This window comes from Pseudochaenichthys georgianus, chromosome 13 (genome assembly GCF_902827115.2).
Source record: "Pseudochaenichthys georgianus chromosome 13, fPseGeo1.2, whole genome shotgun sequence".
Classification (NCBI taxonomy): Eukaryota; Metazoa; Chordata; class Actinopteri; order Perciformes; family Channichthyidae; genus Pseudochaenichthys; species Pseudochaenichthys georgianus.
In genome coordinates this window covers 204,999-226,143 of record NC_047515.1, presented here as the reverse complement: position 1 = coordinate 226,143, position 21,145 = coordinate 204,999, and the positions used below count along the sequence as shown (strand labels likewise).

The 21,145-nt window shown below is 42.4% G+C and overlaps 1 protein-coding gene and 1 pseudogene across 3 annotated transcripts in view; both read right to left on the bottom strand.

Annotated features, from left to right (window-relative positions):
- Positions 1-10,386, bottom strand: part of LOC117457758 (leucine-rich repeat and fibronectin type III domain-containing protein 1-like protein) — a 252,851-nt gene extending 242,465 nt beyond the window's left edge. For all 3 annotated transcript variants that reach the window (XM_071205284.1, XM_034097986.2, XM_034097984.2), the window contains exon 1: positions 10,263-10,386. The gene's annotated coding sequence lies outside the window, so the exon portion shown is untranslated. The remainder of the gene's footprint in view (positions 1-10,262) is intronic.
- Positions 10,387-16,448: 6,062 nt separating this feature from the next.
- The window catches only part of LOC117457486 (zinc finger BED domain-containing protein 5-like), a 30,393-nt pseudogene continuing 25,696 nt past the window's right edge, over positions 16,449-21,145 (bottom strand).

The window sequence follows — 21,145 nt, the reverse complement described above, 5'->3', positions numbered from 1 at the left end:
TGTATATTTTCTATTTCAACACGTATATTTTCTATTTTCTTTTCTTTTCTTTCTATTCTTGTTTATTTGTGGTTTTGTTTTATTGTAAAATGCCTTGTCTTTTATGCTGCTGCAACAAAAACAATGTCTCAAATTGGGATCAATAAAGTACCATCTTATCTTACCTTATCTTACATCCAGACCAAAACCACCAGACTCAGGGACAGTTTCATCCCACAGGCCATAAGACTATTAAACACCTGAACTTTGAAATAACATCCATAACATTCATCTGGCTGCTACTTAGAAATGATTTGTCTAATATATCATATTCCAATCACTTGTATAGACTCTTATTGCACTATTTCACTTTTTTTCTTTTTGTATTGACTTGCACTATTTTTTCTGTTTATCTGTTTTATTGTGTTGCACTGTTGGAGGAGCCTGTGACCTAAGGGGGGGAGGAGACGTTCGATTCCTGTTTTGAATGGGTTTCATTCCATTTCAAAATGCTGTTTGTCGCTCAGCGTAAACTTCAACATTGTCAAGCAAAGCACATGGTGTAGTCCCAAACGATAGCTGAGGATTCTGGGTAGTGTAGTGTCTTCGGCCATCCTAAACTGAACACATATTTGTTTCTCCGAATCGAAGTGGAAAATTACAAAAGCATTGTACACAATTTAAACCAATCAATGTTGTGTAATCAACAAGGATACTCTGGTGTTTTTAAGTTGATGAGTCGTGCAGATAGCACTGTAAAATCAATCGACAGTAAAGTGTATACTTACTTCCGGGTGTAAAATCCTGCGTTATCCAATGGGAATGGATGCTCACATTGCTCTCCGTAATACAATAAAGGGGACAGGATCAAATCGGAATATAATGTTCTTTTAAAAAACGTTAACTAAAGGGAACAATCTATTTGACACAGCTGAAGCTCTGGCCTTCCTTAAAAACAAACTAATTTAATAAAAATCACAGTTGTATTACACACAATGCACTGTTTTTTGAGAACAAAAATTCGTAACTAATGCACCATAATACATTGTGACGAAAAATAAAAATTATTATGAATACAAATAAAATAAAAGAAGCCTCCCGTGAGTTACTACAAGCTATAAAGTAGATTTTAAAAACGTTTTATAGAATAAAAGCTCACTGCGGGACGTTGTAGAAATGCGTGTGTGCACCACGACAAAAGAGCCTCATTCACTTTACATTGGGGTTGTTTGCGTGGTGCCGACACGTAAATGTAACAAAGTTCGTGACTCCACCACGCAATGCGGTGTTAAGGAGTCGTGGTGGAGTCACGCATTCTGGTGAGATCAGGTTGCTCCAGCCAGGTACCCAAAATTGGCAACCCTGGTTTACGTGGCTAATCCCTGGACATTAATACTAAACTGGATGGTTTTCATCTGCTGCGGGCGGATAGGACGAGAGAGAGCGGTAAGAGGGCTGGCTGTGTTTGTGAACGATAGATGGTGTAATCCAGGGCACATTACTATCACGGAGCGTCCACACTACAGCTTGGGCGTGTCTGAAGCTTGGGGATTTTATTCAAGCAACACGACCAACAACCAATCACATGAATCTCCCGCCCCCGACATACAAAGCAAAAAACCCCGGGGATTGTATGGGAGCAATATATATATAAACTCCCCAAACAGGCGAAAACCTACCAGTTTCACCCACTGTCTCTGCCACCTCCCTCCATGCCTGGTTCCTCCGGTTTGTATCCCGGTAGGTGAAGAGGGTCTGGTCATACAAAACCGGGTGATTTGCTACAGCGATAATTATTTTCTCCTCCAACTTTTTTTGAAATATAGAAATGAACGGCGGGATATCTCTCCCAGATTAGACGCGGTTTGATTGGCTACGGCTTGAGCTGTCGGATTTTCCGAAACGGGATTTGATTGGCTGGCGCTGGCTACTCCGGCGGAGACGGACCGTCCACACTACAGCGTCGACAACTCCAATCTGCCCATTCACTTTGAATGGGGTGACGTCACGTTGCCTCGCTTTTTCGCCGAACTGAATTGTGGGTAGCATAGCGGTCCGTCTCCGCCGGAGTAGCCAGCGCCAGCCAATCAAATCCCGTTTCTGAAAATCTGACAGCTCAAGCGCTAGCCAATCAAACCGCGTCTAAGCTGGGAGAGATATCCCGTCGTTCATTTCTATATTTCAAAAAAAGATGGAGGAGAAACTGATTATCGCCGTAGCAAATCACCCGGTTTTATATGACCGGACCCTCTTCACCTACCGGGATACAAACCAGAGGAACCAGTCATGGAGGGAGGTGGCAGAGACAGTGGGTGAAACTGGTAGGTTTTCGCCTGTTTGGGGATTTTATATCCAGTTTACGTAGTGTTAACATAGCTAGCAAGCATAGCCATTAGCCACTATATTTAGCATAAAATAGCACCATAGACATTAATCACATAAATGTTCATCATCCGCTGACACTTTACCTCTGCCACATCATAGACTATATTGCATTACATTAATGCACACAATGTCATACTCCTTTCTGCTCATATTCTGCTTTCATATTTCTTAGTTATATATATATATATATATATTATGTAAAAATGCATTCTATTTCCATGTAAATTACTGCTTTATTTAATTTTTATCTTTTTGCAATTTAACTGTATTTTATTACGGTGTAAAAACATTTTGTGTTTTATATTAGATTTCTTGTTTTTTATATATGCACCATGACATGAAGTCAAATTCCTAGTATGTGTAAAGCTACCTGGCAATAAACCTGTTTCTGATAAAGTGTGACATGTAAAACCTTTTATGCAATTTTTGGTTTTCATTAATGGAGGAATCATTTTCTTAAATTCAAGAAATTAACTGTATTCTTTCATTTCATTTTATTAGAGGAAGTGTGCAAAAAGCGGTGGAAGTCCCTCAGGGACAAATACAGGAAGGAGAGGATATTAGAGAAGGAAGGGAAAAGGAGCGGGGCAGGGTCTTCCGGGGGATCTAAGCCCTGGCGTCTCGCGGCAATCATGAGCTTTTTAAAGCCATTCATGCTTGACCGCGAGACGTCCAGCAATTTCCCCCGGCAAGCCCTGCCTCCATCCACATCCATAGAAGAGGAAGAGGAAGACAGCCTGGAAGAGAGCCTGGATGACAGCATTGAAAGCCAACCAGGTGCCAGTCAGCCTGCTAGTCAGCCTGCCAGTCAGTCAGCCAGCCAGCCAGCCAGCCAGCCAGCCAGTCAGCCAGCCAGCCAGCCAGCACAGACGAGAGTCGGATTCCAGGGGAAAAAGAGAAGGGGAAGGGAGATGTCCCCCTTTGAGGAAAATCTGCTTTTGACCGTAGGTCCAATGCTGGATATGCCACCACCACCACCCCCACCACCAGTGGTGGAGGAGGAAGAAGACCTGCTCTTTCTCCGGAGTCTCTTGCCCACCATGAGGCTGATCAGCAGGAGAAATAGGCTGAGTCTCAGATTGACCATACACGAGGCGGTCCTGGAGGCAGCAGAGCTGGAGAATTAATTAATTACATACTGATACTGATCCACATGACATGTTTGTACACTCATCACTCATCACACACTTCACTCACAACATTACATAAATAAAAGTTATTTAAAGTATGTTATGGCTATACTGTGTCTTGACTTGTTCATGTTGTTTGTCAGTTGCAACATACCAGAAGCTTCATGTATGTCGATATATAATGTGCTGTCTTCTGTAATTGTTCAGGTGAAAACCTGTTGTAATTTGTATCACTAAAAACAGGACTGAAGGAAAAAGGTTGTTAGTCATATCATAATATCAATTCAGGAAACATGTTTATTAGGAATGGTTGATTTTAAAATGGCTCATTTGGAATATTTGCTTTTTAAAGAAATTATGGGTAGCTCTTAAAAGAGCTTTTGGTTTGTAGACAATGGTGACCCTACACCACTCTATGCTGCCATCGCACTGCACCCTCCTCATTCAAATAAGAGCTGAAGGTGTCCCGCAGTTGGATGGATCTGCGTGTGGCGTTGTTGGAGCCCATCCTCGGTGCATCACACAGGGTTGGAGTAGCTTCACCCGTGGACTCTGCGATAGGTGTGCGTGATGGTCTTCCTATCGTCTTCCTGCGGAGGAAGTTGTGCAACACACAGGCGGCCTTCACACACAACTCTGTTACCTCCGGGCTGGTGGTGATGACACGCCTGAGCATTCTCCACTGGGATGAGAGGATGCCAAACGCACATTCAACCACCAACCTGGCCCGGCTGAGGCGGTCATTGAACAACCTCCTTTCATGGGTGAGGTGACGTCCAGGGAACGGACGCAGCAGGTTGTCCAGCAGCGGAAAAGCCTCATCTCCAACGAAGACATGGGGGAGAAGGCCGAGCCGCTCTGCTCCTGGGATGAGGGTGTCAGGTGGTAGCTGCAGACTGCCATCTCGGAGGCCCTCTCCAAAAGCGGAATTCCTCAGGCTCCCACCGTCGCTCCTCCTTCCAAAACCTCCGACATCCACTACCCTGAAGAGGTATTGGGCATCCACGACAGCCAGCAGTACCAAGGAGTGGGTGGACTTGTAGTTGAAGTACAGGGACCCAGAATTTGCCGGAGCCTGGATCACCACGTGCTTCCCATCAATGGCACCAACGCAATTGGGAAAGTCCCAGCGCTCCTGGAACCCAGCAGCGATGGCTCTCCAGTCCTCCGTCTGTGGTACCGGCATGGTCTCCTCAACCAGGGCGGTCCAGATGGCACCCGCAACCTCCTTCACGATGACAGCCACTGTTGCATGCCCGACCCGATAGCGGAATGCTATGGTCCTGTACGAGTCACCGGTTGCTAGGTACCTGAGAAAAAAAATATATACATGATTACAAAATATATTTATTCAGACCCCACACACACACAGATCACAGACACACATTGATCACAGACACACACACACACAGATCACACACACACACACACAGATCACAGACACACACACAGATCACAGACACACACACAGACCCACCCCCACACACTGATCACACACACAGATCACAGACACACACAGATCACAGACACACATTGATCACAGACACACACACACGTATCCCCCCCACACACAGATCACACATTGATCACAGACACACACACACACACACACACACACACACACACACACACACACACACACACACACACACACACACACACACACACACACACACACACACACACAGATCCCCCTACACACACACAGACCACACCCCACCCCCCCACATACTGTGTTTACCTAGCTATCTTAATTAATGTTATCCATGTGAACTAAATCACAGACTTCATTCATGCATTCTCTCTCCTTCTATACAGAGTCAGATGAAAGAAGTAGAAATACACAAAACGTACCGTAGGCATATGGCAAGTCGCTCGGCAGGTACGATTGACAAACGCAGATGGGTGTCAGCCTTTGTAATCAGTGGACCCACTTTTCTGAGCAACTCGTCAAACACGTCTTTGCTGAAAGAGGTTGTCATCCAGACGGAGCTCTTGGACCAAAACGTGGTATTCCCCCCGTTGCAAACGTTTTCGGAGTATAGGATGTACCCAACAGTGACGCACACTATCTTGCTTCCTGCGAGACAATGTATACACTTTATGCAACCTTGCACACGCACGTGTTACCCTTCTTGCCCTTCTTACCCTTGCTACAACACTGGCATCCATTTTAGCAATAGTGGAGAAGAACCGGGTTTTTTTGCTTTGTATGTCCGGGGCGGGACATTCATGTGATTGGTTGTTGGTCGCGTTGCTTGAATAAAATCCCCAAGCTCCAGACACGCCCAGCTCCAAGCTTTTTTTGAAGCTGTAGTGTGGACGCTCCGTTAAAGAACTAGTGATGTGTCGGTCGCGAACGAGCCGTTTTTTTATTGTTTTTTGCGGAGGGATCTAGATCGGCATGAAGGCACATTATGCAATGTGCACATTATCCCGCTTATTACACGGCCACATTCTCAACAAAGTAACGACATGACTCCCAATATTAATTGAAATGCTTTTATGGATTTAGAAAATAATGGTATTGGTTTAAAAAATAGTTTTATGTATTGATTTAAATTGACATGCATCCGCTAAGAAAAGTAGTCCGTTGTTACTGTTTGAACTAACGTACCAACGGCAGGAACTGCTTCTATAGTGTTTTTGAGGAGCTTTTTGATTACAGATTTGAAAACATCGTTGCTTCTTTAAAAGTAGCACAATTCATTATGTCAAACCTTGGAAAGTATCTAGATATCCCTGCCCTAATGCCAAAGTAACTGGCAACTGAATATGTGTCGCCGTTTGATGTCTATGTCTGGACCGCTGCGTAAAAAGGAGGGTTTCTGCCCCATTACTTCTCTTCTTACTTCTATAAGAATAAAACACGGAGGACGGAGATCTCTTTTTGTCCCCCTCTTCTCCCCGCTGCAGCCTAGCAGCTGATCTCAAAGCATGCTCCCCTCTCCTGCAGGGAGAACAACTATATTTATATACTTTATATAGGTTGATACAGTAGCTCCTTTTTTAAAATAGTTTTTATAGGTGTTGCTATCTGTTTTGCGTAGCGTGGTTCTACAAGCAAGTCAATGCATTCATTGGGTGGTATCAGAGAGTTACACGGGTCTGTAAATGCAATGAAAACAATTGGCCACAGCAAATAATTTATATTAAACATGTAATTTTACTTTTGAATACTTCAGTACAAAGGATGTATTGAATAATTTAAGTGATATATGTGTACACATATACATCATTCATTAGTCAAAACAGGGCTACACTTGATTTAATTAAAAGGTATAATATGTGGTAAACCGAAGAGCCCTTTGGGAGCCGAAAGAGCCGGCTCTTCTTGGTGAGCCGAGCCAAATGATCCGGCTCACCAAGAACAGCCGGAATTCCCATCACTAGAACGAATGACTTCTTCTGCGAGGATTTATAAAAGCAGCTGGAATCCCTTAAGTTGCTATTGGATAAAAAAAGTCAGGAAACGCCCCTATACGATCCGCCCCTATACGATCCGCCCCTATACGATCCGCCTCCTTGCTGCGGTCTGCAGCCAGACCCATCTCCTTCTGTCGGCTCTGTACATCAATGCCGACCTATGCTGACAAGTAAGTGAAGAGTAGAAAATAAAGGTATTGGCTTTAGGGAAATGTCCCAGCAGTTTAGGATAATGAAGGTTCTAATCTAATCTACTACATAGCCATTACATGTCTAACTCCTAATGACAGGAAGGCAGAAAGTGCATTATACAAATATTAATACTCATAATAATAGCAGACATTTTTTAACAATGACCACAATATGATTATTTTAATAAACCAAATATGAACAATTGAGGAAAATGAGGAAGAACTGATGATTCAAATGTTGTAGTACAAGTAGTAATGTAGTTAGTGCATAAATTACTATTGCAACAAATGTGTTAATTTTCTTCATTATTAGTCTATTTTTTTTTTGGTGGACAAATGCTCCGGGCCAGTGGACAATGATGGGGCCAGTGATAATACAATTCCACCGGCCCGAATGGCCCTTAATGTCTACCCCTGTAAAGGCTCTGAGTCTAAGTCCATTATTAATAACATAATGAAAGAGTAGAAATCAAACACTGTGTTTAAATGGAACAAAAATACCAAATAAAAACATAGCACTTGTTGGTCAGTCAGCCGCCCACTAATCACAGTTTAACACCTCAGGTCCACCACCCTATTGTACAGAGACACCCGGCAAGTCCAGCTCCCGTGTACACCTGTAGAAGGGGTTCCACATCTTGTGGAGTTTCCTCAGGGAGCCCCTCAGTATGCACCTTAGCTTCTCGAGTTTGGCGGAATTTAGGACTTCTTTTAACCACGAGGTGTGTTAAGGGGATGTTGGAGACTTCCACATGAGCAATATCGGAATCTGGCTAGTAAGGTAACAAAGGCTATGAATGCTGTCTCCAGAGGAGAGAGAGGCCATGTGGGTGGGGTCACACCAAACAGTGCGGCTATGGCATTAGGAGCGATCGGTTTTCCAGTGATTTCTGACAGTGATCTAAAGATGTCAGTCCAATAAGAGTGTGAGAGCGGACAAAACCAGAACATGTGTGCGTGACTCGCCGGTGCTTGGCTACATCTGTAACAAGTTGGGTCCACCTCTATATATATATGTAGAGAGCCTGAGAAGTGTGTGCGATGTACAGTAGTACAGTGCTAGTAGTGCTAGACATGGACTGATTCAGTGCAAAGTATTGCACTGAATCAGTCCATGTCTAGCACAAATAGAAGATGTGTGTACATTAGCAAGGGATTTTTCCCAAAGTTCTTCTGAAATCTCCTCCCCAAGATCTGTTTCCCAAAGAGATTTAATGGAGTTCAGGGTAACCAAACGAAGAGAATAAATCTGAGCGTAAATACACGTCATCATTCCCTTCAGAGTAGGTAACGGCCTAAGGAGTGTGTCTAACGGCGAATCAGCTGGGTGATCAGGAAACTGAGGAAATCTATTATTAACAAAAGTGCGAATCTGTAGATACCTGAAGAAATGTTGCCTAGGTAGTGCAAAGTTATCAGATAACTTTTGGAAAGAGGCAAATGTGTTGTCAACATAAAGGTCTTTGAAATGTTGTAATGCCTTGGTTAAACCAAATAGTAAATGTGCCATCTACTAAGGATGGAGGAAACACATGGTTTGCAGTTAAAGGGGCTAGCGTAGAGTATGTTTGGAGATCAAAGAAACGTCTGAACTGATTTCAAATGTTCAAGGTTGCTTTGACAATTACATTTTTAGTGTAAGCAGATGAGGGGGTCTTAGCCAATGCTGAGAGAGATACTGGACAACAGGAAGCACTCTCCTCTCCTGCTTCAAAGGTAAGAGTGCACCCTGCCACACTCACACTTAAGTAGGGCCACACCTCATTTACTGATATCAAAATCCTTCGGGATCGCTTAAACAGATTTAGAGGGTTGTCTGAATTAAAACAGCAGTTAATTGAACCTGGTTCTTCAGGAGTTAATAGAGGTGAGACCTTGCTGACGTTGGTGGATCTGAGCCAAGCAGTAAACTTACATAGACTCAATAACTTCGGTTAGGTCAATTAGTAGGTCAGAGTAATTTCCCGGAATAAATTATCAGCTCCTCCCGACTCTTACAATACCAACCTGTCTCCTGGTGCACAAAGTATTTATCAGCTGTGTGATCAAACTTCCAGCTGTCCGTGGGTGCCTCAATGTGAACACTTCTATGCTTGAATTATACATTTTAGACAATAGCAGGTTCTCCTGGGATGGAGCTGCCGCCACTTTTCTATTTTAATATTTCATCACTTGGAATGAAATTGTGGAACAAGTGACGAAAAGGTTTAGTGACATTTGGTCAAATGCTGCTGTAACGTTCATTAATCATCCTTTTATAAAAACATGTTTTATATTTCCAATTACCCGGACCTGCCTGAAACTAATAGATCCTTCACAGAATGTATCACATATGTATCTCTAAGTTGTAATGATTAAATGAATGATCGGCGAAAGGGAGGCCACATTACAAAACATTTCACCAGAAGGAATCCTCGACTAGTCTGCTCAACATTAAGAGGTCCCCTTTTTTAAATTCACTTTTTGATGTCTTTAATACATGTATACGTGTGTTAAGAGACTCAGAAAGGTTCAGCAAAAAAGCTTCTCTCTCTTTCCTTCCTGATCCAAGGATTTGAAAGCCTGTAAACATTTGGTGACTTTCTTGTGCTAACTTTCTCGTTTGCAGAAGAAAGTAAGTCCCTTTGGGGGCTCCGTACTCACCAGTTACCACTCCTGAGGTAACTCAGTAGGCAACGTGGCCTTGAAATCTCAACTTCGGCAATTTTCTCCCGGTGTCCACCCATGTTTGGAAGAAGTATAATGGAATTAAAAGGTGACCAGCTATATAAAGATCTTTGAGCTGTTCATCTGGATTAAGAAAATGTATACAAAATGATGGATATCTTTATATCCACCAGGCCAAAGCAGTAACACAGGAACACAACACTGTGATACGCATACGCAGCACCTTTATGCACAGTATGTCTTTTTAAAAAGCTCTGCCTGCTAATATGACTGAGTTGAGACACACTGCCCGTAGTCCAATATTTACATTTACAACGGTAACCTTAAGCACCCAACATCTTTGGGGGCATCCTGAACTTTGAGAAACCATTTCTGTCCTATTAACAATACATATGACACACAAGATCCTATTCCAAAAATAACTCACATGTTACTTCCTCTATACGAACATTTGTGAATTCCAACATTCCATTCAACGACCTACCTGAGATTGTTGGATCAAAGCAGTCCTCATGTACTCTCAGTCCTTTAGGGTCAATTCACATTGCAGTCACATCTCCGGCCTCAGGGCCACAGCAGGATGTCAAGCTAACAAGAGCTGCGTCCTTCCTGCAGGAGAGGGGGGGAAGAGACAGGGAGACAGGGGGGGGGGGGGGGGGGGGTACAGGTATGGAATGGAGAGAGAAAGAAAGGAATGTCAACATGGTGCATCATTTATTCATTAGCATTCCTTAAGCTTCTTTCCTTCTGTCTTCTATCGCCCCTGTCACTTCCTTCCCTCCCTCTCTCTATTCATTTCTTCATTCCCCCTCTCTCGCCTTCCTCTGTCTCTTACTTCCTTCACACTTCCACAGAGCTGGTGGTTTTCTTAGTTTCACAGAGATGCATACTTACCAACACGTACAAATAATGAATAACAAAATGAATCAAACTTTTAAAAGGCAGGAATTGACAATGAATCACTTTGAGTTAGCTCCTCAAAACAAATACGTCTCTATTGACTTATATTGATCCTTTCGCTTCCACTAAGACTTCCCACACCTGCACTGATAGTTTAGTAGGTAGAGTTTAAGTATAAGACATCACCTTTTGCTTTAGGAAATAGATTGTTTTTCTGTTGCCAACTGACATAGAAACATAATTCGAACCTGCTGGGACCATAGTGCTAGACACAAATTACATCTAGTAATTATTGAAAGGATTACCCTTTAAAATGCATGTCCCAAATTCGTATTTAAAATGTGAATAGGGTAAACATTTTTTACCATAAAACTTAAAACATAAACAAGAGAGTCCTGATGGTACAGATGTAGCACCTCATTTCAGACAGTTTGAAACGCGAGGGCCGTGGCCGGCACGGGGTCTGCCCTCGCTCAAAGGAAAACTTCCAGCGTGACTTGAGACCGCCCCCTTGATAAATACATTTAATTATAATGAAGCCAGCTGCAATGGATCATTGATCCACCAGGGGGTGCAGTGGGGTTCCACACTGGAGCTCATGTGAAATAAACTCTGATACAGTACGGTAGATTTATGTCTGGTAGGCCTACTACTGTATAGCGGACCTTTGTTAAGATCCATATGTCACGGATAGGATCATACTCTGTGCTAAATAAGAGACATGTAATCATTTACAAAACATCACCATGTTTTTATTTAACAAAATAATGTTGGTTAGTCCACAACTACTGTACAAAAAACATCAGGAAGCCCGCCGGCTCCAAAAACGAACGGGAGGAAATGCAGCCCGGCTCTCGATTTTTAATCCTAATTTAATCATCATCTTCACCACGATCATTTATGTTTATGTTCGCCGAATTGACATGAAAGCACTGACAAATATGAATATACTGTAGTTAGCTTCATTAAAACGTTATTAACGTGCCTAAACTCAGTAATTCACTAAAAATATTTATATTTTAATGGAGCCTCGTCGGCAGATCAGGGTCCTGACGCGTAGCGGAGGGATCTTGATCTGGATGAAGGGTGTTATTTTCCCCATAAGGATCAAGTCGCTGCAAATTATCCCACTTATTACACGGCCACATGCTCAACAAAGTAATGACATGACTCCCAATATAAATTGAAATGCTTTTATGGATTTAGAAAATGTTTTTATTGATTTAAAAAATGGTTGTATGTATTGATTTAAATTGACATGCATCCGCTAAGAAAAATAGTCCGTTGTTACCGTTTTTTAGGCTGCGGCCACACGAGGATGAAAACGGCTAAACGCATAGGATTAACGCAAACGCAATCGCAAAAAAGCTTCCGTCCACACGCAATAGTTATCCGGATAGTGTCTGCCCACACGAGACCGCTCCGTTTAGCTCCAACCGCTGGAGAAGCTGCAGTACATATGCCGAGCCTGTACGTGGCGCTGTAACTCCCTCCACAAAAGCAGCGAAGAAGCATGGTTGTCATGGTTGCCCTTCTGTTTATTCTCCGCGGTGGGGGCAGAGGGAACCGGGCAGAGTTTTTCGCCAGTCAGCGTGTATTACAGTTTAAATCTTCCGGACAAAATTATAAAAGTGCCGGTCAAAGGGCTTCTTTGTTATTTATTGAGCTTTAAAACAAATGAATAACGACTCTATATATTATAATAATAAAATACACGGAGCCTCTCTTTTTCCTCCCTCTCTTCGGACAGCGTCAGTGTCTGTCTCATGCAGCAGCTGATCCAGTAATGAGTGACCCGGTCGACAGTAAAAATAAACATATTTATAACTAGTTTAGGAAGTTTGAGAGGTAATTAAAATAGCTAAGGGTGATGATCTGACTTGAAGTGTGTGTTTTGCTGCAGCGGGAGGAGCTGCAGGTGAGCAGAGCTGCGTGTCTCCGTCCTGTCAGATTAGACTTCACTCGCGTTTAGGTCCATATCGAGAGAAAGATAAATAATCTGAATTCAGGGTGGAGTTTATTTGACGCGGGGGTGAGCAGCAGAGGTGGGGAGAGGCGGGGCTATTGCCTCATCATTATCAGAAAATGATCGTATAGGGCGTACACACGGAGCCGTTGGACCCCCCAGAGCGTTGCGTATGCCGTTCTATCCACCTTGGGACCCGTTATCGTTTCCTCAGTCGTTTAGTGCCGTATTCGGTCGTCCTCGTGTGGCCGAACGGTCTATATGACACTAAACAGTAATGCAAACGACCGTTTTCGTCCTCGTGTGGCCGCAGCCTTAAACAGTCTGAATGAAACGGCAACTCTCAGCTGTGTGTTTACCTTTATACAGTCTATGATGTTTACACACCTAATGGCCCATTAGCCGCAGCTCTCCCCCCTGACCTTTCTTCTCCAGCAGCTAAGTTAACTGTAGGTTACTCTGAGTGACAAGCTTACAGTTAGTGAAGTAACACATTTTTTTTGTGAGTCACGACCTGGCTGTTTCATTCTAACATAACGCTCCAAATGTTACTGTTTCCACTCGGACTTCAATACAGCTTCACCATTGTTTGGTTTCCATGGTAGTGCGTCTCTTTAGTAGCGCGCAACTGAAAGTCTGAGAGGGATTTTTCACAAAAAACAGAACAAGAATCGACAACTCCACCCTCTGCTCACTCCTTTCCTATACAATACAGGTCCAGCCAGGCAAAACAGTGCACTTCTATTTCCAGACCATGGGGCTGGGTCAGCCACTAACATATTAATATTTCTCTTCTCAAAAAGAGAAATATGAACATTAGTTTTGAACTGAAATTATCAAATAAAGTCAACATTTCACAGTGTTTAAAAACATTGACCATACCCAGGGCCGCCCCTGGCCAACTTGGGGCCCCAAGCGACATTGTGAGATGAGCCCCCCCCCCCCTACCGACAGGAGTAAAACAAATGTTTTTGGAAACAAAGTAGGCTACTTTGCAAATATAATTCCTGTTTATTATTATTATCAACACAGTTACTTTTTTATACAGTGAGGTAAATGGTAAATGTGCATGTATGTCGTTCAGTATGCGTTTACAGGTGAATACGTCTGCATTTCCTGCCAAATACCAGCCTCAAAAATATTACAATATAATGAATGCAAATAAACTACTTCTACTACTAATAATAATCATAATCAATTCAATAATATAAATACTATATTATTGTATTATAATATAGTTGTAATACAAAACATGCTTATTACATGATCAACAACTGATATTTCTTAAATCTGTATTCAAATGTAGTTCCCTCCGTCAGCGATGTATCAACAACTACCAACCTGATCTCACCAGAATGCGTGACTCCACCACGACTCCTTAACACCACAATGCGTGGTGGAGTCACGAACTTTGTTACATTTACGTGTCGGCACCACGCAAACAACCCCAATGTAAAGTGAATGAGGCTCCTTTGTCGTGGTGCACACACGCATTTCTACAACGTCCCGCAGCTTTTATTCTATACAACGTTTTTTAAATCTACTTTATAGCTTTTTATTTTTATTCATAATTATTTTTATTTTTCGTCAGAATGTAAAAATTACATTAGTTACGAATTTGTGTTCTCAAAAAACAGTGCATTGTGTGTAATGCAACTGTGATTTTTATTAAATTAGTTAGTTTTTAAGGAAGGCCAGAGCTTCAGCTGTGTCAAATAGATTGTTCCCTTTAGTTAACGTTATTTAAAAGATAATGATCATGTCCCCTGTATTGTATTACGAGCGTCCATTCCCATTGGATAACGGAGAATTTTACACCCGGAAGTAAGTATTCTCCTTACTGTCGATTGATTTTAATTACACAACATTGATTGGTTTGAATTGTGTACAATGCTTTTGTATTTTCCCCCTTCGATTCGGAGAAACAAATATTTTTTCGGAGTTCTAGGATGGCCGAAGACACAACACTACCCAGAATCCTCAGCTATCGTTTGGGACTACACCATGTGCTTAGCTTGACAAACCCCGTGATCAGTCCTCAACCTCTGTGATTGGATGCGCGAAGTTTACACAGAGCGTCAAAAAGGACTTTGAAATGGAATGAAACCCATCGACGGCACACTATTCAAAACAGGAATCGAACGTGCCCCCCCCCCCTCCTTAGGTCACAGGCTCCTCCAACAGTGCTACGCAATAAAACAGATACACAGAAAAAATAGTGAAATAGTGCAATAAGAGTCTATATACAAGTGATTGGAATATGATATATTAGATAAATAATTTCTAAGTAGCAACCAGAATGTTATTTCTAAGTTCAGGTGTTTAATAATCGTGTAGCCTGTGGGATGAAGCTGTCTCTGTGTCTGGTGGTTTTAGTCCGGATGCTGCGGTACCGCCTGCCAGACTGCAGCAGACAGAACAGTTTGTGGCTGGGGTGATGGGGTCTTTTATAATCCTGAGGGCTTTCTTTAAGGTTAACCTGGTATTTTTACTCCACTACATTTATTTTAGTTACTTTACAGATTTGGATTAATGATGTGAAATATAAACAACCCTTAAATCAGACTTTAGTTACACCTGAATGAAATTCAGTGAAGGTGATTGTCAAGTGCCAACAATCAGGAGAGATATTTGATAGTTGGTGCTTGAGAAGACTAAATATTTATCTGCAGATCCGTTTAAAGCATATTCATTACTCGTTATTCTCTAATAGTTAATTAAAGACTGTATATAATTGCTATTTTGCACATCCCTTTCAAGATTTCAAGATTTTCTAAGGTTTATTGACATATCATATACACAACAGCGTAGTTATTCAATGAATGAAAAACTTGGGTCACAGGTTCCTCAACAGTGCATTACAAGACATCTATCAATGTGTGTATACTTCCACCATTACACTGTCGTATTCTGCACATTTCTTTAAATAAAGCCTAGTTAGCACATCCTCCTATCAGGCACTAAACTGTTTTACTCTAGATCAGTGGTTCTCAACCTTTTTACACCAAGTACCACCTGAGAAAATAGTTGGCTCTCCAAGTACCACCATATGACCAATGTTAAAATACAGTCGTACAGTTCATGCAGGACTCGGAGGCAAATGTATTCATAATAACATTATTTATTGTCAGCAACAGCTACATGTACAAAGGGCAGTCCCTCTCCCCCTCACTCATCACTCACACACACACCACAAGTGAGAACATAAAGAACAAAATAATAACCTATTCTCACACAACAAATGACAACTGTACAGTACTTCAATCATACATACACACACTCTCAATTAAATGCAATAGCTTTCATAGCATGACCATAGTGACATATATTGCCAAAGCTCTATGTTGCAACATCTATACACAAATACACACAAATAAACACATAAACAGTTATAAACAAACTGCTTAGAATTTGGTGTGTCAGCTCAGTTTGATTCCCTCAGGCAGGCAGAGACTAGCTGTCCTGCAACAATGCAGCTCTCTTTATATTCCCAGAGTAGTATTTTTAGCTTTTCATTTTGAAATATTTGAGGCCACACAAACACATCTGCCCCACACACACACACACACACACACACACACACACACACACACACACACACACACACACACACACACACACACACACACACACACACACACACACACACACACACACACACACACACACACACACACACACACACACAGCAACTGGGAACAGAACCAAATAATAACAAATGACAACTGTACAGTACTTCATTCATACACACACTCTCACTCTCTCTCTGCCACACGTTGGTGTCCATTGACAAGTCACCTAAATCTAATGAGAAGGTTGCGCCTGTCTCCGTGAACACAGTCCTTTGATGTCTGGGTCAATCGAGGTGAGCTTCAGTCTCAGGTCTGGCTCAGCATTCAGCCTGCTTCTGTATTTGGTTTTAATAACAGCAAGGGAAGAGAAGCCTTTCTCGCACAGATATGTGGTCGCAAAAGGAAGGAGAAAGCGCACAGCTTTGTCAGACAGGGCGGGGTATTCTCTGTGTTGCTTTATCCAAAAGTCCACTAAAGACTGCTTTCTGAAAGCAGGCTTTAGTGTTTCATCACAAGACAACTCTATTAAACTCTCCTGCTCAGCCACAGTTAAGTTCTTTGGCAGTCCAGAGGCTTCCATGCTGAACGGGCTTCTCATCCAGCTGTTGTCTTCGGTCATCACTGGGAAATACTGGCGGAACTGTTGTCTGAGTGAGACAAGGTGTGCAACCATGTTGTCCCTCACTCCTTCATCAAGGGTCAGCTCGTTCTCAGACAGAACACTCTCGAAAGTAGGGAAAGCTGAAACATCAACTGCCTTGACTTTGATTTCGAATAACTCCAACTTTTTCAGCATTGTGTTGATTTTGTCCTGCACATCAACCACATTGATGGAGAGTCCCTGTAGTCCCAAATTCAGGTCGTTTAAACGGGAGAAAATGTCTGACAAGTATGCCAACTGGCTGAGCCACACTGTATCATCAAACATATCTGATAAGGGGACGTTTTCTTCCTGTAAGAAGACTTGGACTTCTCTGTGCAATTCAAAAAGCCTTGAAAGCACTTTCCCTCTTGATAGCCATCTTACTTCTGTATGGAGCAGAAGTTGGACATGCTCGCTGCCCATCTCATCACAGAGCACTTGGAATAAGCGAGACTGCATCGGGCGGGCCTTTATGAAGTTCACACTCTTCACAGCAGAGTCCAGCACAAACTTCAAGCCATCGGGCATCTTATTCACCGCCAGCGCCTCCCGGTGGATGATGCAGTGTGTCCATCGCATCTCCGGTGCAACCTCTTTGATCCGAGCTGCTACTCCGCTGTGGTGGCCAGTCATAGCCCTCGCGCCGTCTGTGCAGACTCCAACACACTTTTTCCATTCAAGTCCATTCTCTTGTCTAGGAGCTGGAATATGTGCTCAGCTGTTGTTCTGGTCTCCAGTGGTTGACAGAACAGAAAGTCTTCCTGAGCTGCACCATCATGTTCATATCTGACATAAACCATCAAATTGGCCAAATCTGCAACCTCAGTAGTCTCGTCCAGCTGGATGGAATAATAGCTACTACTTGCGCTCAATCAATGTATTTTTAACATCCTCTGCCATCTCTACTATTCTCCGTGACACAGTGTCATTTGAAAGTGACACCAAATGTAACTGTTTGGCAGCCTTCTCGCCACACATGATTTCTGTCATTTCTTTTGCGAGTGGGAGACAACATTTTTCGCCAATTGTGTGTGGCTTACCGGCTTTTGCAATGCGGAGGCTGGCACGATACGAGGCTTCCTGGGCCTTGGCTATGGGTGTACAGCTGGATTGGATCGTTGACTTGCACTTATTCAGTAGATCACATTTTCTTGTAAAGAATTCCGCTGGCTTGTCTTGCAGGTGGGCGTGTTTAGTTTTAAGGTGCCGTTGGAGGTGCGATGGTTTCATAGAATTGTTACTTAACACTTCACCACAAATCACGCACTGTGGTCTGGGCTCATTATCTGTCCCACTGCAGCTGAATCCAAATGTAATGTAACCCTGGTTGTATTTCCGAACTCTCTTTTTTATGGACTCACTTGCGCTGCTGCTGATGGAGTCAATAGGCTTGTTTGAGACACATTGCGGCTCGCCTCGAAAGTAGACGAGAGTAGCCGATCGCAGCCGGGGGAGGTGTCAAAAAGCTCGTCTTAAGTCGGACAGCTTGGACTCGGAGTCGGCTTGACTGGCTGGGTTTGCAATGGCGGAAATTCCATTTTACCCACTGTAGACAAAGGTGATCTCCATTGCTTTATATAGGTGTGTTAATTCAGTCATGATGAGGAACCACACCAGTGACTGGGTTCCATCATTAGAAATGCTCCTCCCTCTTAATGTTTGCAAAACTGATAGGTGGACAGGCTACAAATGATCAGTCCCTTCAGATCCGCACACATGAAGCTGAATGAGCATGAATTGAACAGACCTGCTGCTGTGTTAATTCTTTAGCTGCCACTTTAAGCTTTATGATGTGTACAACATGGATGTAATTTGATTTAATCTTGCCATTTTAAATGATGTATATATTTATTGAATATAAATAAGGTTAAACCAAATCATTACATTACAATATATTTTATTTTAATGATTTGGTTTAACTTAAAGAGAAACTTTATTGTTATTGCACATATTACAGGTACTGAGACAACGAAATGCAGTTTAGCTTCTAACCAGGTGCAACAAGCAGTGAAGTGGAAAGTAATGTACACAATCTACAGAATAACATATAGAATGAATTGAATGATAAATAAACAGTGGGGTATGACAGGGTTGGGTTGTAACGGAATACTTGTAACGGCGTTACGTAATCAGAATACAAAAATCAAGTAACTGTATTCAGCTCGCGTTACATTTGAAAAACGAGTAATCTGATTACAGTTACTTTCGTAAACCTGAAGTGAATACATTTTGGATTACTTATTGGAATTATTGGTGGAAAGATTTCCTCTTAACATGTAATATTCATTACTAGTAGGTACAGCCGAATCATCACAGCCCACAAAACCTATTACCAACGCAGATGGACCAAAAAAGCGTTTGAAAAAAATCTTTCAATTGACTTGTCCGGCGGACAAGTGACGTTTTTCAGCCTGATTTATTGACAAATTATTGATACATTCAGTTTACAAAAGGCAGAACTCATTCGCAAATTGTACGTGTCCGCCATTGTTCGTTTAGAAATGTAGTTTCGGTTCTGCTTGTCGATTCCTAAGGAAATGCATCTCGCCGCTTTCTGTACAGTTAACGGGGCGGGGCGGAGCGGGGTGGTAAGTGTAGCACAGTGGCAGGGTTGGGAAGCAAAACTCGGTTCCGAGTAGGAACAAATAACAATTGTCCGGTACCGGGATTAATAAGAGTTGTGAGGACAGGAGGCGAGGCCGAGCCCCCGAGCCCCGCGGACTGCAGCTCTCTCTATGCTCCGTATCAGCTGATCGCTGCACGGTGCAGCTCAGCGTCTCTCTCTCTCTTTCTACACACAGCAGATCCGCTGCCCGTTTAACAGCCTCATCTTTGTCAAACTTTCTTATGTTCTTTCTCTAACACGTAATGAAGGTTATTAAGCGTTTTAGCTCCTGTGTTGTTAATATTGACCGCCATTTCCTTTATGAAGTAAAGCAGCCTCCCTGTCTGTGTCCTCGCGCTGTCCTCACATCCCCGGACCCCCAGACTCGGAGGAGCACAGGGATGTCAGTATTGTTTATGAAGCAGGGTATAGAAAGTACATAATGAAAATACTATTTATTTACTTTTACAAACAGTGAGCAGCTGGGCAGCTGCTCACTGTTTGTAAAAGTAAATAAATGCGTGCAAGCATCTTTGAGTTGTAGAAAAGCGCTAGGCCTATAGGCTATAAATATAATATATTATTATTATTATTAGGTTATGTATGTCCTATGTGTTGGACATGTGTGGTTGGACTCTGTCTCACAGGCAGGTTGCAGTGTAACATCAGAGGAGACTGGGCCAATTGTACATTCTCAAACTGCACCACTTAGAACTAACTAAACAATGCAGAGATGAATTTATTTAATTGTATTCAACAGTATGAAGTGATTTGTAAATAGGAATACAGATTTGACTTAATGTTTTCATAAATATATTTTTCTCCCAGTTTGTCATGGGACTTATTTTGACCTTCTCAAAGAACCGGAACCGAGAACCAAAAATAACCGGAATCGAAAAGCCAATCGTTAAAATCCAAACGATACCCAACCCTTTGTGTGATGCAGTAAAATCTTACCGCTCACTTACTTTAGCGGTGTCATAAAAACCATGGGAAAATGTAAAATACGATGACGAAGAAGAAGATTCCAGTGGCCCCAATTTTTGTCCATTCTGGACAAGTGAAAAATGTATTCGGACAAGTACATTTCCAAACTCACTTGTCCATGGACAAGTACTCTCTAAAAACTTTTTCTCACACTGGGGTACGCTGTACCCCCACTTATTTGGAGCATGATCTTTTTTTTAATACTCTAATAAATATAAAATCATTGCCAGTGTTATCAGTTGCAAGTGTGTATTTGTTGTAATAATGACAAAAACATAATACATTTCACAGTAATTATAATACAAAAAAAAACGATTTCCTTAAATAATTATGATTTGTCATCACGCTCGTGACCCTGCGGAGAGCTGGGGGTGTCTCAGTGACACACCCACTGGGGAGAGCCAGCTCGCCGCCCGCCGATTTTGCGGCAGCTCTTTCCCTCAAGAACGCTAAAGAAAAAGCTCTATAATGGCAGGCAAACTTTTTTTACTTGACTTCTTTTCTAAAAAGAATATAATTCACAAGAAGAAAGAGGCTAGCAGCACCGAAGCTACAAGTGAAGCTGCTACTAGTACTACATCATCAGAAGAGCTGCCTAAAGACGTGGATAATGCTAGCACTAACGTTAACGTTAGCTATAGCAACGTTCCCCTAGCTAGCTCAAACTCACCTTTCCCAGATGCATGGACGGAGG